Raw genomic sequence first — 22,763 nt, forward strand, 5'->3', positions numbered from 1 at the left:
ATAGCCTACGGTGAAGATAGCAAACAGTTGCCTATATTTATATATATCAAGGAGACACAGATCAACATTATTATTTATTAATTTTAGTCCACCTGATGAACATAAGTCCAATATTCACACTCATTTCAGCTCTGTTTTCATTCTTTGATGTAACAAATAGATGTAACAAATATAACCAAATATGACCTTCCTCCTTAGTACACAGCTCCAGGTACAATTTTGAAGACAATAAGAGCATGTGCTATGTGGCCCATATAATCTTAAATAATTGAATAAATAATATAAAAGCCCACACTGCATCATTGTCACAGCTAACCTCAGTAAACTGTTGCTTTCTGATAGTCAATTAGTCACTCAAATATTGCATTCAATCATTTTTCATCTCGTGAGAGCTTTGCAGAATATAAGTTTGCTACTTCTCCTGGCTTTGTTGTATGTTATATATGAACAATGTTATCTTCAGCGAGAGCTCAATAGGTTTTGAAGAGGCCTAAATAATCATATCTGCATTAATAAGACAGTAGATTATTACTGTTTGGGACATTTTTTCCATTATTGATAATAGCTACAACAAACGTCTCCAGCCACATTCAAAATAGGGACGCTACAGTCCAAGCATCTTTCCCCCCTAGGCTACCAGGACGCCCCACAGTAAATGATTATAATAATACTCATGGCTGTATAGAAATATGTCATATAGGTTGTAAACAGATCAGTGCTCAGTACATAGTAAGTGTGTGTCTATGTGCAACATGAGTGGAATTTATCTCAAATGAAAATAAACATACTCATTTAACCTAGAGGATCAGGGGCAGAGCTGCTGTCTCTACAACTCACATACAGACCAAATGTAGAGAGTATATTATATACTATATGTACTCAATATCCATATGCAGTGGGTTGTCGAGAAAAAAATCTATGAAAAATGTGAATATAAAGAAACACATGGTTATCATGATGGATATCAAAAGACAGAAAAATGTATTTTGCTTAAAGCAATAGTGCGAACATTTTGAAACCATACCTTTTGCACAAAGACTGGGAGCGGGAGGAGAAAACATCTAGCCTGTGTCTGTCAAATGTAATAAAATCAGTTTACCAACACCTCTACTGCTAACTCATTAACATGTTCCATTGTTATATCATGTTTAATCTGTAGTAAAACATTTAATGATGATATGCTGTTGATTTCACAGGCAGTAACGAGCTATTATAATTTCTCAGCCGAGCATTTTCTGGAGAGAGGTATCAATCTTCTCATCTAACTCTTGGCTAAAAGTAGAAATGATGAATCAGTTTCCACATTTGAATTGTTTAGCATAATTCCATCCAGAAATTCATAAACACTGACTATATAGTTTGTTCATGTTGTTGAATACAGCACATCTGCAATTTGTGTCCACTTTTGTGTGTCTGTTTATGCATTTGTCTTACCTATGTGTGAAGATGGTGTTTGTGTGTGTGGTGAACACATCATTTCAGCACGAGGTGTTGGCTGCAGGCCACACAGCAGCCTGAGTCAGGTCTGCGGAGGTCAGCCACAGACTGAGTCATGGTGACATAACACTGTACAGGGTGCAAACATCTCAGTCAGAACTTTAATTGTCCTACTTTTGGGGACATTACATAGACTTACATTAATTTTCTGGAGACATATCCAAACTTTAACTGCTACTTGCCGCTGTCACTGACCCCAAAATCAGCTTTTTCCCAATTGGGGAAACAGCTTTTGCCCCCAGTTGGACAAGCTGTCCCCAATTAACTTGCCTTTAGTCTGAAATTTGCCCCCAAAAGCAGCATATGACAGATCCCCTCCACATACACATACACATACACATACACATACACATACACATACACATACACATACACATACACATACACATACACATACACATACACATACACATACACATACACATACACACATAGACACACATAGTTCTATATTTTCCAGTTGCCTTCCCCTGCAAGGCATTGATGTGCATGTGTGGGTTTAAGAAGACTTTTTTTTAGGAGTATGATGTCGCCTTGCTGGAGGGTTAGAGCCCAATTCCAGCATTTTTAAACATCGAAACAGCAGAGTTTTTCAGTGTTTTCACTACTTTTTATTAAGCTGGTAATTTAACTGTAGGGAAAGTAGTTAATCTGCATTCATATTTAGTCATTTATTATTGTAACTATATTCTAATGTAGCTAACCCTAAATACTGTTGTTACATCATGTTGGCAGTATTTCATTTACTACCATGACAGTACAAAGGAGGAAAAAGTCAGCTGATATTGTGTAAATGTGATCTAAATCATGAACATGCCTCACATCATAGAAACCCCCACAGTGAAGCACCAGAAGTCTGCCAGGCTGTTTTTCGGCAGTGACTTGGACTGCGGCAGCAACCTTTTCATGCTCCAACTCTGACCTATTCCATGGGGCTCATGTGTTCCACGGCACACTGTATGTTCTGCCCCAGATAATTACTTCACATCTTGTTTTTTACGCTGTGGTGCAAACTAGGTTCAACCTATGGGATCTGAGCTGATCTGTTTACATATGGCATAGATAGCAGGAGGTCTGAGGTTTTAACTAGGCCACTCCTGTGCTTCTAGACTTGTGCGCCATTCTCCTTCTGGTCCATCAATTTAGGAAGACTGACAAATGAAAAAAATGTGCAATATGAAGCCAAATTCAAACTGTTGAGGGTGATTGGTTTGCAACCATTTGAGTTACTTTACTCTGCAAAAGCAAACATTAGAAACTACATTTTGAATATTGAAAAAAGTTAAAAGATGTTATACCAGCATTTAATTCGGCACATAACTGTTGTTTAACTGTTTATCATGTTTCTGTTCTTTTGCAATGGAGGCCATTATCATCAACAATGTTCTCGACTCATCTGAGGATCTCTTTTCTTACCGGAGGCATGTTTAGTGTTGACCAGCTGCTGCTGTTTTGCAATCCAAGCATTGAAAGTAGAAGGTGAAGATGCTGCTTTGAGCCATTTGAATCCACTCACCTTCTATTTAATTCAATTAGCCATGAGTGAGTAACCAGCCATGTAAAAGACGGATCCACCCATAAGTCTAGCGTTGAGAGGAGAAGAGTCATTCCAGGGAAAGAGTGACTGTATGGAACATTTTATTATTCATGAGTGTTCATGTTCATGTAAGTGCACCTGGACAGATGAAACTTAAAGGCACACCTGCATCTCAACCTATGAGAGTGGATAGACCCAAACGTGTGCACACAATATTGCGAGCAGAGTCCCTCCAGCCCATCCAACCTAGTATTTGCCACTTGCAAGGACAGTTTACATGACTGAACACTGTGCAAGTCGATACATGATCTTCTAGACCACACTGTGGGTTTTTAATTTAAGCTGTACAGCAGAGATATTTTAGTAGGAATTTAGTACTGGGTTACAGAAACAACCCTACGTTGAATTATATTCAACCCACCATTTTTGAGTGTATACAACAGTTTAGAAATCCGACTCTGTCTGTGAAAAAAAACGTCCTTATCTTCGTTTTCTTATCTATAGAAGATAAATTATAACAGCTGCTTTCCCTCGAATGTATTCAGGAAGCCACCATAATCTCTTTTTCCGGGGAGTTTCATTTGACCATATGAAAGCTTTACCACTGAGTTATTTAGAGGTTTTATTATGGCAGGGATAGTAGTATTGCAAAGTATGCACAGCAAGTTCAATACATATATTCAAAACCTGAACACTGCATTGAAAACATGGATTATGTAAATCACTGATCACTGATTCAGTCAGTATTGTCATATGTTCCTCCAACTGAAAACTAGATTATAATATAATTGAATGCACAGTTGTGTATAATGCAGAATGAATATTGATTATTGAAAAGTAAGATGTTAAAACATTGTTGTGATCAACATAGATTCACTTTTTAGAATCGAAGAAACAAAATTCAATAGTGGTTCAGCCTTCATCCATGATTTGATTCACATTTGATGAACAAATGCTGAAATGCCAGCTGGGTATTATTAAAAATTACATTTATTGTTTTTCTGATCAGAGTTGGAAAAGTCTTGGAGGAAATGTGAGGGAAAATTGTGTTTGTTGAAATAATGGAAAGAAACTAAAAGATCCTTAAAATGTGGTGTTCAAAATCTGATTAATATTCATGATGAGTATGTATGAGTATGTCATATTTTGGAGGGAGCTTGGCTGCTACATCTGTTTAGTTTGTTTCCTTTTCATTTTAACATTTGTACATCTTTTTGGTTTTATTCTGATTGCAATGAGTCCAAACTTAAGTGAAAGAGAAAAAAAAGAAATAAAGCAGTTTGATTGACAAACTCTACTGAGTTTTACTAATTTTTCAGTGACAGTTGTGTTTGCTCCTCTTCACTGTTTACCTTGTTAGAAACAAAATGAAGGCTATTGAAAGCTAGCCTACTTATGCCTTCAACTGTCTCCGTCGGTCACATTTCAGGTCGTAGTTGTCTGACCAAAATATTTTAACAGTTAAAGAAAGCTTAAGGTTACTGAGTGACACTGAGTGTGTAGGGCTCATTCAGTGGCAGTTCATTATCCAATCATAGATGTTTCCTAAAATCAATCAACAAATGGAGGAGTTTGCTATCCAAAGATGTTCATATATGTGATAAAACACCAACTCTGAAATAATTTCAACCTCCATTTTCTGGTTTTCCTTAAGTATCTTCCTCTTCATTCCCCTCACTCATCTCTGGGCTGGGAGCATGTCTATGTCACATGAACATGCTGGATTGTGTAACACTGTCATATTTCTTCTACAGTACATGTGCGTGGGGTCCAGGCTTGTCAGATTGTTGGTGCCTCTGGATTATATGCAGTGCTGAATCTTCTTGGCCTGCAGTAAAGATAACATGAGAGGCTTTATATGGAGGAGGGCTGCCACAGAGACAGCACAGCCATACATGTACACACCACCCTTCATACCCTCAGCCCTATAAGATCATTTAAAAATTTGATCAGCCAACATACTTGCAGTTATGTGGTTGAAAATGTTTACTCTGATGGGAATTTTTCACATCATCAAAGGTTGCACAGACTCTGATGCTTTTCAATACATAACCCAATAATAGGAGGGACTGCATGTATACTGCACATGTAATTCTGAAAATTAAACCACACTAACTCATTGGATTTTCTCACATCCTAGACTTTCTTAAATTTTGGGGGCACACCTGGGACATCCACCTTCCCTTTTTAACATTACAGAAGACCAAATGAACCAGGATGTGTCAGAGCAGCTAGGACACTTTTAAACAGTTTGGAGACATACTCTAAAAGACTGCAGGCTCTGTCAGAAAATTTAATTGAGTTAAGCCATGATAAGATTCTTACAACTTTTCCAACATTTTTCTCCCAGTAGGGGTGTCTATGCCTTTTTAATTTAAGAGAGATGAGAGGCAGAAAGACAGGGTATGTATAGGACTTAAGAAGAAATAAGGAGGAGCACTGAGAGGCAGATGTGGAGATAAGAAGGAGGTGAAAAAGGCACCATGCATATGAAACAAAAGGACATGAAGCACACCAAGAGTGCAAATAAAGGAGACAAATACAGACCAAAGGCAAGCGACAATAGCAAAGAACACATACCATCAGTAGGAAGATGAGAAACATGTAAAGATAGATGATGATATGCACTTATCACTGCACATCCGGGAGGTTCCATCATACTGATTCTGCCCCACTGGAGCAGGACAATGACAAGCTGTGACAACCTACCAGCCTGGAATTTAGAAAGCCCCATCTCATACTGTCAGTCCAAGACACAAATGCCCCCTAGTGACATGAATTTATGATAACATTAATGCAGTGGTGGAATCGGCCACTTCACCGGGACACACTGTGTCTGACTATGCTGCCTGGAGGCAAACAACCACACTGTAAGATGAGAGGGAGAGGCTGGTGAGGAGGGTCTTTGGAGAGCGGTAAACTAAACAAACTTAATCCACTCAGATGATAAACAATATGGTGATGCGCCTGTTGGAAAACAGATACACATGTTGTGAGGTTGCTGTCAACCCGAGGAGTGTCTGGACGAGGAGACACAGGGTGTAGAGTGTGTTTTTGTGCGTGGGTAAAGAGAGGATACGCTACACACACACACACACACACACACACACACACACACACACACACACACACACACACACACACACACACACACACACACACACACACACACACACACACACACACACACACACACACACACACACACACACAGCATGTGCAGTACCTATGTTTAATTGGATTATGATGACTGAGTGGCTTGGCTTTGGTAAATATCGCATTATCATTGCTTTGGGAAGAGAACTGCATGATGATGTATGTATGAAACACTTCAGCATCTTGATAACCAGACTGAACCAAAGGTATGCATATTTATACTTCTGTCAAATGAGATTAAAACCTTCAAAATGAGGAGAAAATGAGGAGAAGCTACTATTTGCATAGACTTGCTGTAGTGTATACTCACACAGGTGTTTTCACTCGCACAGGCTGGTTGGACCTCAGTCAGGTTGAAGTAAGGTGGAGCTATTCTGCAATTTATGTGAGATCTCTAAACACTACTGTATGTGCTGATGCTACCTTCATGCTGTAGTATAATAGTACAGATGGAAAGATTTGCATGTTTATGACTTGTGAGCATTCACATCTTTAGATGACTCAAAATGTGCTCAAAATGATTTGAATTGATCATGTACTACATGTATTGACCATGTAGCAACATTTAATTTGGGTTTAACTAGCTTGTAAGTCAAATGTTGACTGATATAAGGCATCTGTAATTGTTTGCCTTTTCAGGAAGTTTTGTATTCGTGAGCATAATGTTGGATACATCAGAGCTTTTCGGAAACTCTACAACTTTGAAACACAATAACCACCATATGGCAGAGGCATGAAATCACATTATTAGTGTAGCGGACACTGCATCGATACGGCTCAGAACATCATCTGGTCAGAGTCACCTTTGACCCTGGGATGAGTCAATTGGATCAGGTTTGATATAGAGACTGACATGGTCTCTCTCTTGGACAAACAAAGATCCATTAACATTCCATGGAGCAACCAAAAGTGACAAGAACTACATAAAAGTAATGAAAGACAGATTTTGGTGCTTCCTTTGGATGTCATTATTTATCGGTGAGACTTCACTAACCCTTTCTTCCATCAGATTAGAGTCACACAGACCGCCGTCATAAATTATGAGACACTGAACATTCCTAACTTTCCCCTCTGTGTCTCCTGAAACCACACAGAGCATGAAAGTGAGAAAATGAGTGTTAAAAGCTTAAACAAGAACGTCTTAGTAAATAGTATTGTTTAAACAATACCAATTACTTATATCAGTATCAATTACCTAAAGAAACCTCCATTGTAACAGTTATTACAGCGATCACAGATAAATGGATATTTGAAGAACTGTCATTATACTTTCTCTTTTAGTAAACACAAACGTTAGTATGAGAATGTTACTTAATATGAGAAAGTGTTACATTGATGTTATGCTTACATTATGGTGATAATCAATTATCTATCATGGAATAAGTAGAATAACAATGTGATCATGCTTGATCATATTAATCATTTTCAGGTTTTAATGAATAGCAGCTTGATGAATCAAGCTGATGTCATATTAATGCCAGAATGATAAATCCTGTGTTCTGTGTTACTATGTTATAGTATGCATTTTATAATCAGGATTAAATACTGAATGAATGATGATGATGATGAAAAGTTTCACAGTAAAAAAAGCTGGAAATTATATCTTCAAAGTAGCTGTGATAAACCTGATTGGCTGACACACAAGCCCTCCCCAGGACAAAACCCAGCTGAACCCATCTGCTTTGGCTTTTGCTTGATTTGACTTGGCTGCGTTGTTTCAGGTTTTGCATTGTCCATCTTTTCTTTTCTCCACCTCACACATTCTTACCTTAGTCACCTTATCTTATTTTAATCTTTAGTCATTCTAATTGTAATCTAAGTTTTTGTAACCTTGTAACTTTTGTCAGCAAACGTACAGAGAAAAGGCCCTTTAAGTAAACACGTCATTAAGTTTTGCAGTCAGCCTGTTTTTGACCCTTTTTGAGGATTTGACGTGTGGCCAACGCTGAGGTCTCTCCAGAAAGTTATTAAACAGTGAACTAGTTAAATTGAACTTTTCCTCCATCTTTCATCAACCTGCAAGAGCTTTTTGGGCAGACAAACGTCTGTCAATCCTACGACTCATCGAGACGGACAAAGTCTGCAGACAGACAACCACCGGACCAGGCAGTCGGAGAAACGCCCAGCCGAACCGGACCATCCTCACAGCACCCCGCCCGGACCTGTGACGCTCTCTGAGATCTTCCACTTGGTGTGCGTACGCGTGGTTCTGAAGGACGGACAGCTGAGGCCCTCCATGGATGAAAGTAGGATCCAAATATTGCTTTAATCAAGGGTTGATGTCAGATCGAGTAATTCAAATTTTTAAAAAAAGTAAAACTCAGTAAAACTTACAAGTTTTCTTAGTTTCCACATAATTACATATCCTTCATTTAAATTCATCATTCACCATCATCTTTCATTCATTTCGCTATATCGAGTAACAATCTGTTGAATTCATATTGTATTGCAAACTCGTCATTACATTTATTTATAAATCATTTATAGTAGTGTGTAGTTATAGTAGTGTGTAGTTAATAAAATCCATAAAACTCAATCAATTGTGTATGTCTATTCTTTGAAGTGATACAGGGGATCTATTGAACCGTAAAGCCATGAACTTTAGATATTTGACTGATTCTGAAATTTCTTGATTTATTAATTATGATTTATTGAATAAAAAGATTTATTGGACACACAAAAGTCCAATCAATCTATTCTTTCCGGAAAGTTTCCGGTGGTGCCCCTGATTAGATTACGAGAGCTAATTTAATATCTTAGCATTTCCATAAATCGCTACATTAGTAAGAATAGTGGACTGACAAGGAGTGCCTTGGTAGCAGCACATAACTGTTATTATTAGGGCCCGAGCGGCGACTGCAAGTCGCCTGGCGAAAGCCCTATTGAAATTGTAATGTTTATTATTATTAGGGCCCGAGCGGCGACTGCAAGTCGCCTGGCGAAAGCCCTATTGAAATTGTAATGTTTATTATTATTATTATTATTATTCTTCCGACATTTCGTGCCCCAATTTCGCCCCTTTTCCCAAATGCGAAAATGCTTATACTTTTGCACGGACGTCCGGCCTCATCCGAAATTCGATATTTTTGGGTGGTCGCACATGGTTGACGCAGAATGGCGGAATAGCGCCCCCTACAAAGTCCAAAAATGCCCATAGGGAATTTTGCTAACTTTGTCCTATGCTCACAAAATTCGGTACACATATGTATTATACCCACATATGCAAAAAAGCCTCTTGACCTCATGACCTCAACCCAACAGGAAGTCGGCCATTTTGGTTTTGATTTTTCCCGCCTAAAATTAACTCCTCCCACAGCGTTCGCCCGATCAAGTTCAAATTAGGTACGCAACATCTCCAGACCTAGCTTAAGTTGTGCTCTGCACATCCGTAGGTCAAAGGGCGTATCTGCCAGGGCTCAACTAACTTTGGCGTGCTCGCCATGTACATACGAGTGGCTCTCACGCCCACATACTTCATCCAATCAGCTTCAAACTTGCTGGACATGATGATGGCTCCGCCCTGAACGTCCCGATATATTAACTTCCCACGTAACTCATAGCGCCCCCCGGTGGTAACAGGAAGTTAACTAAGATTCATTAAAATTACATACTTTGCCCCATCAACTTCATTCAGAACCAGTTGGTGAAGCTACATTATGAAGACTGTGAAGCTACGAGTAATGGCGTCTGTGTGGCGACGCGGCGACCATCAATTCCTCGCCATGAAAATACGTTTGGCTTTTTGATGGCTTTATTGAACACGTATCATCATGAAAATTGGTACACAGGTCCAGGGTGCCGACCTCAACGTCTCCATTCGCTCATAGGCGATCTCACTCGTGTCGCCCCCTAGTGGAAACAGGAAGTGCCATATTTTACATCATCATTGTGCGATTTCCACAAAACTTCACATGTGTAATCACTGTCCCACCCTGAACGCAACCGCTTGTGTTTTGTTACACTCTACTGCCCCCTGGTGGATGAACCATCAACCTCTCATAACTCCTTCATGCTTTGTCCAATTCACTCCAAACTTCACATGACTGATGAGTGGCCGCCCTGAACACACCAGAACACACCAGACCATATGTGTAACTACCTGTGACTGCCACCTACTGGATGAACGAAACATTGCATTTTTGGCCTCCTTCCAGGTTTTTTCTCACTTTCTGCTTCACGCCACAGCCCCGCCATGCCTCAGGCCCCACGGTGGCATGGGTGAGCGAGGGCCCGCCATCGCTGCTTGCGGCTTTAATTATAACTTATTATTACTATTATTTTTTCTTCTCAAAATTGCATGTGTTATGAATGCTTAATGCAAATTACAATCCACATGTTTTTGTTTTTCATGATGACTCTGACAATTTCTTCCTGTTCATACAGGTTTAAAAAAACCCAAAAAACAATTAATTAAGTTTTATATGGAAGCCAACTCTCAAAACTTTCCCACAAGTGCTGAAAGTCTGTCCCAGAAAGAAAAATATATTTGCTTACAAATGTGGGATTATGTAATCATGATGTAACTTTGATAAACAATATACATTTGACTTTAATATTTTACTTATCCCAAACAACTTTTAAGTCTCAGCAGGTATTACCAATATAACATAGAAATGAAAGGAAAACAATGGCAGATAATCAGTCTAAACTCTTTAGGTGTGCTTTGAAAAATGGTCAGCACTGGTATAAAGCTGCCACAATTTGTACTTAATGGGTTAAAACATCCCCAACCACCATTATAGGTTTCAAATGTCATTATAGGAAGGTTTATTTTGGGTAAATATTGAGGCTGAGTTGTTATACTGGAACATGTACAGTATATGTGCATGTGTGTGTCTGTTAATTTGCACATGAACACAAGGTAATGTTTATTTCCCAGTTATCAGATATGTGATGTACGTAAGCGTGGAACAAAATCCTCATAGATTTTACCCTTTGTGTGTGTGTGTGTGTGTGTGTGTGTGTGTGTGTGTGTGTGTGTTTGTAATGTGTGTGTGTTTGCTGCCTGGCTCTCCAGAGCTCCAGCCAACCCCACAGCGAGCTCTAAGTAGTTCTGATTAAATTTGGCCTCCCTCTGCTCCTCTCTGTTGCTTTTAGAATGCAGAGATTATGTTCATTAGGAGAGACGGCCGGGGACTTTGGGAGGCGAGATGCTCGCATGTTGCTAAAGTGTGCTGTAATGGGGAGAGATAGGAGGGTAATACAATTTGGTTACATTTGGGCATTGTGACTAGGGGTTAATTTTATAGACTGTGTGCGTGAATGTATGAAATATAAACTGCCATGGTTGTTTTGGGATGGAGTAAAGTTTAGGTGGGTGTTACACCTGGTCCCATAGATTCTCTTGGCTGCACATTAGAGGAGTCACATTATAAAGCATTTGTGCAGACGTTTGGCTCATTGCTCCAACTCAGGAAAACTGCATGTCTCCAAAAGCTCCAGCAGTACAGAGCAGCTAATATTTGGATGAACACTATCTTACTGTGTTGGGAAATATGCTTTATTAGAGAAGATTGTTACCACTTTCTTGTTTGTACAGTAATATTAAGCTCCCAGCTGCCAGAAGCTGTCTCAGTTTTGGCATGAAAACTGGAAATGGGGAAACAGCAAAACTGCCATTGTCTCAGTAATGGTAACAAAATCCACCCACCAGCACCTCTAATGCTCATGAATTAACACTTCATCCTTGAACTGAAGAAGCTGTTTTTTTACAGGGCATTATGTGCTGGACGATGGGAGCACTAATTTTGTAGATTCTCCACAACATGATGGAGATGATACGGCTACAGAAAGTCACTGTTGACTGATGAAATCAACAGTGAGCTTTAGCAGTGCGGGTGGGCAGACTTTGTTATCTTTAGACAGAGATAGGCTAGCTGTTTCCTGTTCCTATTCCAGTAACAGTTTACTCACCTTTTTATATACAATGAATATAATATCTTCTTCAAAAATTGACAGCAGTCGACCTCCCCCTTCTTTTCTTCACAATTTGCAATGAACAACCTAATTTTCTGCCTCCTACTCCCCTTCTCCCCTCTGTCCTCTCTGTGAAATAAATAGCCGGAAATCCTGAAGCACATTTAAGGCCATGTCTTCCTCGTGCCCTTTCCCCTCCTGACATCACCAAAGGGATCTCTGGGGCAGCTATACCGCATTAAAGCGGTTATACTGCATTAAAGCCCCAAGGAAGCCTACAGCCTTTACAGTCTCTCTATCTCTGTCTCTGTCTCTGTCTCTCTCTCTCTCTCTCTCTCTCTCTCTCTCTCTCTCTCTCTCTCTTTCTCTCTCTCTCTCTCTCTCTCTCTCTTCTCTCTCTCTCTCTCACACACACACACACACACACACACACACACACACACACACACACACACACACACACACACACACACACACACACACACACACACACACACACACACACACACACACACACACACACGCACCATGAGCCTGATAGCCTGATCAGACCCATGACCTGCCAGATGTGTCGGCCTCACCACATCATGAATGTGCAATAAGAACTGTCATAGCCACCGTTGTTGATCTAGTGTTATGCCACAGAGGCTGCGGCATGTAGTTTCTACACAGTTCGACTCTCCATAACCTGACATGAAGCTCATGTGAGCTATAGAGCAGAGGCTGAATATATTTTGAATGGGAAAGGCAAGTTTGATTCATAGCAGTTTGGGTTTGTTATTGCAGTGCCTGTCTTTGTGTTTGTGACGAATCTACTGATAATGATGCATGATTTCACCCTCATGATGATTATGTCTTTACTTCTCAGTGACCCTGCTGCTGAGGTTTTCCATGCCCCTCCACACCCCATATTCAGAGGATCAAACATCCCACAAAAATCATTAAGTTATCACATTTTCTGAATTATTTTTATTTCAAATGGCTGCCAAGACGTAAAGGATTTCACACGTCATGACCCCGACGCTGCTCCCACATCCTAACCCTGACCAGCCTGTGACGGTAGGACTCCTTGCCAGAGCTGCAGCCACAATGTGCTTAATGCAGATAAGGCCTTTACTGACGACCTGCTTCCACACAGTTTCAGTCTTTCTTTTCATCTATTTACTCATACTTTAACAGATTACAGAGCCTAGAGAGACTAACTTTTCCTATTTGTAGTTTTAGCCGAAGCTTCAACAAAACTTTGTTTTTCTGTAGCTGCTCCCTTCATTAAAGTGTGTTTTAATCAACTTTAACTTAAAACACATTTCAATTAAGGCATTCTCGTTTGATTGGGGAAGATAAAGTCGATTTTAGTGGCTTCTGGTTATTAAGTGAGTTCCTTGGGGGGGATTTCTAACTGTTATCGCTTCCTGTTTGTTGTCACAGATGTCAAACTCGGTCGATCAAGACGGTAGAGAATGAAACTGACGCCCGACTGTGGAGCGCGCTGGGCGGGAGGGCAGTGTGAGGACCGGGACGCTTAAATCTTTTATCTGAAGAATGGCCGCTTCGGCGATAACAGGATTGGCGTATCCCCACTAGCTCCTGACCCATATTCCCGAGGAAAACGTTGTTTGCATTGCTCAAGAGGACGAAGAAGAAGTACGGGCGACTCTGTTCTCTGCAGCCGGTTTCTGCTGCGCACAATCACAGCTCCAGGACCAGCGGTGGAGTCGGTGCGCTCTGGCAGAAAGCATCCTTCCTCCTCATCTCTCTCGGCACAGACAGCAGTCAGAGCTCCTCTCCATGCCTCCAAGCCGGAGCTACCGACCATCTGCGGAATCCTTTGCAATGATACCGCTATAACCAACCTCTTTTTTTTTTTTTTTTTTTTTTTAAATTTAATTTCTAAAATATTTTTATTTCACTCTGTACTCAGTTACTTGACGCACAAAGTAGAAAGGAAAAAAACGCAAGCAAGAAAGACTCTTCATCTGCAAGTTTTCGTGTGTCTGTCGCACTGGAGGGGAGGAAGCGATGGCAGCCCCGGTGAAAGCAGCGTTGGCACTCCTGGTTCTCACCGTGGCAAGTGAGTAGTCCTTTCAAATCCTCCCGGTACGGGACGGGACAGTGGGGTTCGTACTTTGCGTATGGGGCTTCAGCCAAAGATAGGATCACAATGCTTTGAGGTGTCTGTTGTGAAGTAGCACTGTCTAAATGGGGTATCCATGCCAATTAATAGTGGAGTCTATTATGAAATTAAACGTCAGACATTGAATGTTACATCACATGTGAAATTTGCAACTCAGTGCCGCTCCTTTAGGTAAAGGCTTCTGTCAGTCTCTTTAATTGAATTTTAGGAAATGTTTTAGCTTAATACAGGATAAAGCAGGCCAGTGGGGAGAAGTAGTGGCGTTTCCGTGCGTCAGATTTCTTTGGCACGTGATTTTTCAGCAACTTACTTGTCTTTACACAACAAACCCAGGAAGTCAAACTGGAATTGGTTTAAGTGCACACGGGTATATATATATATATATATATATATATATATATATATATATATATATATATATATATATATATATATATATATATATATATATACATAGAAAAGAGATGATAAACAAGAAGAGTGAGAAGAGTGTCTTTGCCTGTCATTTAAACGACAAATTCAATAACTATATCTTTCTAAAACCATTTAGCACTGTGGTCTTCTCACGACTCAATCAGTTGGTTCTAATTGTAGATCAACATGGGCATTTAAATCTACTTGATGAAATAGCATAATGGTAGCTAGCATAATGGTGTTCTGTGGTCCACACAGCGCCTAATGACCTGCAGGATGTGCCAGGGCCCTCTGATGATAAACAGTGGTAGCTAAATGGACTGAATCCAGAGAGTCAGATAACCTTAATTTCTCTCAGATGATGTAGGAGACTTTTTTTCTTTTGTTTTGATTAAGTGAAGCAGTTTAATATACGAGGAGCTCTCCATGGTCCTGAACCGGGCTCTGAGTGAGGCATTGGTGGAGGAGCCCACTCAGGAGCTGTCCATGGTGCTCTGATTGGATCTCACTGTCAGTGCAGTGCATAATCTGCTGTAGCACTCAACAGGCCAAACACAGGACTTCATGTCACTGCTTTCTTCAGTAAAAATAATTAGATTTTTAGAATGTTTTCCTCTGCCATAGCAAATTTGAACATGCAAAGGAAAAGAGATTGTTGTACCTATTTAGCTTTAGTGAATTCAGGTTGGTCTAATTAGCAACAAACTCTATTTAACGACACAGTTGAACACATTTTGATCTAATTCATTATAAATCAAAGCACTGATAACTTTTTTCCCAGCATCCTAAGCTGGACGTTTTTCATTAGAAATAAAACGTGTTATGTGCAAATAATAGAAATGTGGATCAATATGGGGGTGATAGCCACATTTAGCTTCATTTCTAGTAAAACATCCAGGCTAAAATGACCCAGTCAGTTCAAAAGAAAGTCACCCTTTGTGGGAATATTTTATGCAGTTTTGATGTTTTCAAAAAGAGAAACAAAATCTAGTTGATCTGTAACCATAAAACAAAGATTGTATTTATTAATTAAATGTGTTATTAAAATAAAGCAGACATACACTTTGGGAATGGGGGAGTGGCATTATGCAGATGGTCAGGTTTTTCCTGTATTTGTTTTCATGCCCTTTTGATGTTTCCGCTCTCCTTTCGTTCCCCACTTCTGGATAATACTAACTTAAATATAACTCTTGCATCTTAAATACAGTAACCTCTCAGAGACTCAGAAACAGTTTTTGAGCAACATTAACATCAAATTCTCTTTTGTAAATCTTCCTTCCTTCCTCACTACTTTCCTTGACCCCTTTATGCCATTTTTAACAGATCCAGAACAGAGGCGTTGCATGACTATAGGTCTGTCACTCCTATCAAACGTCACCCTGGCTGCTACAGTAAAAATTCAGGCAGCCACTTTGCTTGGTTGCATTCTTTTGGTATCAGCTGCATGCCATATAAATGCGCTAATGTGTACTGCAGCTACCCCAGATTAGATGTTTTGCTCATTAAACACTTACACAATGCCTAGGAGTGCAGAAGGGGTGGGAGGTGGAGGGGGATTCACACACTATCTAGATTTAGCTTGTTGCATGAAAACCCTCAAATAACCCTGGCTCTGTGAGTCTGTAGCCCCTGGGTGAAATTTTCTGTGTGGGTGGGTGGAAATTCGCAGCTCTAAGTTTTTTCCTGGTGTTACTCAGGCTACTGCTGTTTGGTCTCACAAGTTTAAAAGCAGCTTTCTCGTAACTGCAGATGCGTGTGTTCAGTCAAGATTGTGTGTCATCAGTGAGTCAACCCATCACAGTAAGCTATTATTCAGAGCGCTGGGCACTTGATTGAATGTCGCTGCTCTTTGAATGAGAGAAACAGGGATGCAGATGAAGAGAAGAATGCAAGGGTGGGATGCATCAGGTGTACATTTACTTAGAGGAAACTGGTGCACACTAAGTGGTTAAACATAAGAGTGGCACAGAGGGAAGCCATTTGCCATTGTTTTCCTGCTGTACTCATCCTGCACATGTTCCTGTCACTGGCGAGAAGAAAGGAGAAAAGCAGGACAGAAAGACACGAGGGAGGGGTTGTGACAGATAAAAGAATGGTTGATTTTATCCTCACAGACATAAGGATTATCTGTGAAGATAAAAAGTTAGAGCCAAACGTACAACACAAACCCCATGAGACACCAAGCAGTACAAAAAACTCTCAGATGCATATCTGCATACTGCCTGATAGTTTTCGTGAGCAATGCCAGATATCTAGATGGTACTTGACCATGTGGTTGTGGATGCATATGAACAGCACATGGGTCTTTAAAACATGACTGACTTGGGCAGTGTGCTGAGCAAAACCAAAGACAACTGAAGCCTAAATTGTTTGGCCTCAGAAAGGACACCCCAGATGGTAAGACACTGAATAATTTACTTTGTGAACCTCACTACCCTAAAAAACAACCTACCGGATGCAGAATTTGGATGCATTTTCTCTCTGTACTCTGGACCTATGGCACAGCTTGTCTGCATCATGCAGACACTGAGAGGATTATTTATTGTTCTCTTACACATTCTGTATGTTGTGAAGGAGACTGTGTTGATTTCGTCTCGCTGGAAAAGACCAGGAGAATAATCTTCGATTGTGTTTGAGTCTCTGTGCTTGTGAGATGATGGCATTTTTATTTTAGCGTCAATGAATTATTGAGGTGTGGAGAGTGCAGTGAGGCGGACACCAGTGTATGTGTGTGTGTGTGTGTGTGTGTGCATACATGTGTGATGAGACCTGCTGGTAGACTCCCTAATGCTCTGTCTCTACTTACATCAACTTCATACACATCTCATTTTAGCCTCATCTACCGTTTTAGCATTTTCTCTCAAACCCAGTACCTTACATCACTCTCAATCTATACTGTCTTGCAATGTACTCAAGCCTCTCCAGTAGTCACCTGAAGTCCTTTGTCGTGCACAGTTTATTCTTTTTTTTGCTGGCTCTATTTTTATGCCTCCTCCATTTTTAAGGCAATATGACATATCTTATTTCTCTTAGAGCAAACATAGAAAAGCAAAGGCTGAAGCCACTATAGTCTGGACTACATAGCATGGAATGTTAAAGATGTGTATTTCAAACCAATTGCATTTCATAGATCTCACAAGAAACTCTGTACAGTAAATATGTGTATGTGTTGTAATCTTTGTCTAATAACATCTTCAATTTTACTCTTTCAGCTAATTGCCACTAATCAATAATTGTTCTACAGTTCAAGAAAGTTATGAATGTTATAAAATGTTTTACAACAAAAACTGCTCAGTGGATCAAATCAAAACAGTCAATCAAACAATTTAGCTCAGTATGATTTGAGAACAATTATAAGACAAATTTAGTTGGTAAAGTTTTAGTGCCACTGTTGTCATGAATGGTGGCAATGATTTAGCCTCAATCAAGCAGTGGTTTGTAGAAGCAGAGTGTGTTTTTCTGAGGAACATTATCCTACTGAGATCTTGGGCTGAAGGTGTTTTTAATATGTTGTAATTTGAAAGACCATACTATATATGATTTAGTTTTTCCTAATAAAAATGGCAATATCATTACTTTTTCAGACTTTTTCCTTTTAATTAATTTTAGCAGCACAGAAAATAATTATAGTTCATCAACTTCTTACATAGGTTCCTCAGAATACTGTACATTTAATTGACCTGTTAAACCAGTTGCTCCTGGGTTTTTAACAAGGCCTTAATCCAGTTAGTCAGATACCAATGACAAATAAAATGCTGAAAGAAGACAAAGAGGAAACCCAACAGGATTTATAGAAAGTGTGGTCTCAACTCCCAGGCTGCCAAATCTCAAAACCACACCAGTTGCTTTTAATTAATAAAATAAACCTTCATTTCATTACACCACAGTTTGCACTCGAGTTGCATATAAACAACCAATTGTTGCCAGGCTGTGATCAGATGACTCACTGTGATTTCCCAGGAATCATCAACATAATGCGGCATGATCCGACTTTATTTTATGAGATGATTATAGTAATCTTAAAATTGTTCTGTCTCACACTCCTTGATGTTGCTGTTGTTTGTTTTGTGATGTGTGTGTGTATGCTCTAATGTCCTCTTCCTCTCTCATGTGTATCTGTCTCTCCTCTCGGGCTTATCCTGATAGACAGAGCTCTGTGTCTCTCAGGACGTTTACCCTCAGGGTTTACTGTCATGTCATGATTGCTCAGATGTGTGATACTTCTCCTGTCTTGTCCTCAGATGGAGGCCTGCTGGAGGTTCATGCAGAGTGACCAAGTGTAACATATACCTCTTTAAAGTACAGTGCCTATTCATTTCAGTTTGATCCTGACATATATCAGAAAACATTCAAATCATGAGTACATATTGATACAATAGCTGGCAGCACTGATACAAAATAGAGGAAATAAAGTGCCAAAATAAATGCGGAGCAAATATAAAACTAAAACTGCACAGTTTTGAGATGTCAGGGCAGACATGTATTGCTGATGTCAGATCAGAAGTGTGGGCAGAGCTGTATGAGTATGTTTGACCATGCATAAAATTCTTGATTCGGACAGTGTCAAACTCTTCAGCTTAAAGAACCAAAGGCAGTTAGAGGATCCAGACTGTCTACAGGCAGATTTCTTGGAACCAGATCACCTCCAAAATCTAATTAAGATTTTGCCGGTTCAAAACAAATAACTACAAACAGACGTCACCAGCTGCACATTTGATACATAATAGTTTTCTCCGTCACTGAGACGTAACCGTGAACTGTTCCTACACCCGACTGCATGAACACTCCATTTGCTGAATTGTCACTGGTCTTCAGAATCTCGAATGCTTGTCTCTAGCTGTAAAAATCATTGCTAAAAGCAAGCTTGCAAGATGAAGTCTGGCAATGTGAGGCTTAAGCTCTACACTACATTTCATGAAAAGGTTTTAAAGATACAGTACAGACTGTTCCTGACAGATGTTTAGACAAAACATGATCAAGTTAAATCCTGATCTCTTTGGTGAGTTTGTGAATATCTAGTGAATTATCTGTGATCATTCAGGTGGTTGAATGTATAGAGAAAGCTGAATCTAACTGAAGAAGCCTTTTGGATGAATAGCGAAACATTGTGAAACATCATTTAAAATCATGACACTAATCCCTAAGTGATGATGGTGTATTTTGGTTTTTGTTACTGATATTTGGAACAACTCAGTTAAGCAATGGGTAAACTCAAATGCATGTCTCACTGACAAAACAGACAGAGCAAAAGCAAAGTCAACTGGGTCTATGATGAATGTCAAATTTGGTATCAGACAGGCAATCAGAACAGGGAAAGGGGCATAAGCTGGCAAGCAAAAGTCTAAAACGGATGAAACAAGGCAGCCAGACAGCAGATAACGGGACTGGGTTTGAACTTGGCTGTTCCAGCTCCTTTCTGTGTGGAGCTTGCACGTTCTCCCCGTGTTTGTGTGGGTTTCCGCTGAGTGCTCTGGTTCCCTCCCACCATCAAAGACATATATGTTAGGGTTAGTGCTCTTGTCAATGCCTCTGACCAAGGCACTGGCAAAAGAACTGGAGATGATCCACGGGTACTGCACTGTGGCTGCCCACTGCTCCCACAGTATGTGTGTATTGGAGGTATGAAATGACACACACATTCTTAAACTGATGGCAGAGGCTGACATGCAAGGTTTCAACCTGCTCATCAGGAGGATTTATAATGCTCATTTACAAATATGCATTCACACACTGATGGCACAGCCTTTGGGAGCCTGCAGGAGAACTGACAATCTTCTGGTTACCTCCTGAGTCACAGCTGCCCCAAAAGGAGCCATAAAAACATCTCTAGAGTTAATGAGATTACTCAATGTATGTTATTTATTAAAGATAAAAGCAGAACTCTACTTAAGTGGAGTAACTTGATGTACACTGTACTGACCTCTTATCTGTCTTTTGCATCCTCCAGTTCATAATGTGCTGTACTTGAAAGCCACAGCCAACAGTCATGCCAAGAAAAGTTTATGAATTACAAACAAGGCTGTCACAAAATGCCTTCCAGAAACCGAGGGACATAAAAACAAAACGAAACATTACAAAAACAAAAGAGAAGAGTAAAGAGTAAAAGGCTTTCACATTACTGAATATTCACCCTGTCAGAGGGACAGCACATCCTTAAGTACCCTCTATAGAGAGCAAACAGTTGTCCTACTGACTTTCCCACAATTTCTTCTTAATTGAACAGTTTTCTTTCTTTCTTTAAAAAAAAAAAAAAGCCAAAAGAAAGGACTGGATTTTTTTCACAAGTTTAAAATGTCTGAAACACTGGCAGAGTGTTTTAATCACACTATCACTGAAGCTCTGTGACCCAGACAGACATTGTTTTGTGTTGATTAGTGAAATCAGCCCTACAGTGGCTGTGTGTGTGTGTGTTTGTGTGTGTGTGTGTGTGTGTGTGTTTGTGTGTGTGTGTGTGTGTGTGTGTGTGTGTGTGTGCTCAAATGTTACTCATTATCATCATATTAACTGCATATTGCGTGCATTGTCCACATGCAATGTATGCATCGTACAAGAAGAGACAGTATGTGTCTACTAGTGAACCTGGCTTTGAATTAGATAGGTATGCAGTATTTGTGTAAATATTTATATGTTGGCTGTTGCTAAGTGCGCAATTACATCTGATCTGTTCTTGAGCATGCAACCAAAAAAACACACGCACGCACACACACACACACATACACACACCAGAGCTGTTCACAAGTCATTTTTTACAAGTCCAAGTCAAGTCTCAAGTCTTTGAGCTAGAGTCCAAGTCAAGTCTCAAGTCTTTGAGGGTCAAGTCCAAGTCAAGTCTCAAGTCTCTGGTCAAGAGTCCGAGTCAAGTCTCAAGTCTCTCGCCAACACTAATTCAAATTCAAATTCTGACCTTAGAGCTGTACAATCTTTCATCCTGATCAGTTAGCCTTGCGAGCACCTGCCCATGTCTGTTTTTGTGGTGTGCTGTCACTGAAGTTTGTATGTAAGTATCTGTTTGTATGTTGAGATGTCCTCTCCTGAAACTGTTACCAAATTTACCTTCGGCTATTACCTTGACCTAGACCTTGATATAGGACAGTATGAAAATGTATCAATGGTAGGTTCACTATAGAGAATCTACTGCAATGTGATGTGAAGAAACATACACTAAGAATTATTTCAATTCCATAACTGTATTTTCTTCAACAAAAAAATATTTATATATATATATATGTATATATATATACCTACCATTGATTTTTTTATAAAATGACCATAGTTAACGCAACGTTGTGTTTTTTAATAATTAGTAGCGGAGCCACTAAGTTAGTGGCACTAAGCAGTGGTTTCCTGTCTGAGCTTTCAAAATAAAACCTTTGCTATTGTGCGCTTCTTATTATTATTAACAAACAAATTTGGGGCTTGTCAATTACGGGAGAAATGACGGGAGGGCGGCGGGAGATGGTTTCGAAATATGGGAGAACCAGGGAAAAACGGGAGTGTGAAGGCATTGTATCCAAACATAATGATCTGAGGCACTCCTGCTGAACTTATCGCACTCGCCATTGTCAATGTCTGATACTGAAGATGCGCGCTTCACACATAGCGCATGCGCGTGGCATGACGTTGGTGTTTACATCTAGCTCAGAGCCAGAGATCATACAAAAAGATGAATGACAGATAAATAATGAGAATAATAATAATAACATGAAATAAAAGTTGTTCGCGAGTCTCGAGCCTCGAGTCGAAGTCAAGTCTGAAGTCTTTTGAGGTCGAGTCCAAGTCGAGTCTGAAGTCACAGTTTAGTGAGACTTAAGTGCAACTCGAGTCCGAGTCGCGAGTCCCCAGCTCTGACACACACACACACACACACACACACACACACACACACACACACACACACACACACACACACACACACACACACACACACACACAGTCTCATTACTCTCATTACACACTCATTACATCTGAGCATTTGCAGCATGCTACATCGCTACAGTTGGTGAGACCTCACAGCACGAGATTTAAACATCGCTTCACCAACTAGCTGCTGCTCTGGGCATGCGTGTGTGACTCTGTTAGCGTGTTTGTTTTCCCATTAGGATCCCGTTC

This window comes from Scomber scombrus, chromosome 9 (genome assembly GCF_963691925.1).
Source record: "Scomber scombrus chromosome 9, fScoSco1.1, whole genome shotgun sequence".
Lineage (NCBI taxonomy): Eukaryota > Metazoa > Chordata > Actinopteri > Scombriformes > Scombridae > Scomber > Scomber scombrus.